We start from the raw sequence: 1,145 nt of genomic DNA, 5'->3' as shown, positions 1-1,145 counted from the left end.
GGGGGGGGGGGGGGGGGGGGGGGGGGGGGCACATGCGGAAGGCCTGCCGCGCGTTTCAAGGGCCTCCGAGCGCTCCGGGTAAGCGCGGGAAAAGGCGCGGCATGGGCGCCCTCCTCCCGCCCAGGGGGGCGCCCGGTTGGAGGTCGACATCGCAGTGTGTATCCCAGGCTCAGGTGCCTTTCCTCAGGGCCAGGGCTGCGCCACCCCGAAAGGGCGGCCCCCGCCCCCTCGGCACGGGCTCGCCCGAGTGAGGGCCTCGGTTGGGGGTATAGCCACTCGACCCGCCAGCCACTTGGCCCCATGCCCTGGGCCGTGGGGCGAGGGCGTCTCCGGGCGCCGAGGGAGCGCCGCAAGCTTGTGGGTTGAAAGGGTCCGCTCTCCGGGCGGTTGTTCTTCGATTTTCTTCATTCCCCCCCCCGGCGGCGCGGGTCTCGAAAATGTGCAGCTGCACCCTTCCTCGTCCATTCCTCCCCCGGCGCCGGTGTGTGTCAAGCGACTGTTTGTTCAGCGCGGCGCGTCTATTTGTGCCTGGCGTCGAGGGGGCGCGCGCGTGCCGGTGGGGTGGGGGGGGGGGGGGGGGCTGACCAGTCGTCAGAGGCTCGCCAAGGAGAGGGGGGCGGAGACCTCTCCAGGAATTTTGGTTCTCGGTGTCTCCCAAGCCGGGGAGTTTGCTTGGAGGAGCTTCGCCCGGGCGCCTCGACAAGCCGCGGTCGCGCATGAGCCTAATCAGGTGGGGGGGGGGGGGGGGGGCGGGGGGGCGGGGGGGGCGGGGGGGGGGCGGGGGGGGGGGGGGGGGGGACACGAGGCGGATGTGCGAGTCGGTCAGGGAATTGGGAGATAAAAACAACCCGCCCTGGCGCGCGCGCGGACGAGCACACCCACAAGGGGGCCCAGCTGAATATCCCCGTGCACCCTGATTCCGGCCTGGAGATTCAAAAATGAAAAATGAGCCTCCGACCTGGGCGCCAACGGCGGATTGCAGGTCACCCGGAACCGGGGGCGGGGGGGGGGGGGACTACTCCTGTCCCCCCTTCGGTGAGGTCCACGGGGCGCAGTTGCCCCGGCGGTGGGGGCTTAGTGCCCTGCTGCCCCTGCATGCATGCGCGTGCATGTGGTGCTTGTAATGCCCAAGGAGGGGGGGGGGG

The sequence above is a fragment of the Fonticula alba genome, assembly GCF_000388065.1.
Source record: "Fonticula alba strain ATCC 38817 unplaced genomic scaffold supercont2.9, whole genome shotgun sequence".
Lineage (NCBI taxonomy): Eukaryota > Rotosphaerida > Fonticulaceae > Fonticula > Fonticula alba.
Note: the sequence above shows the minus strand (reverse complement) of the source record.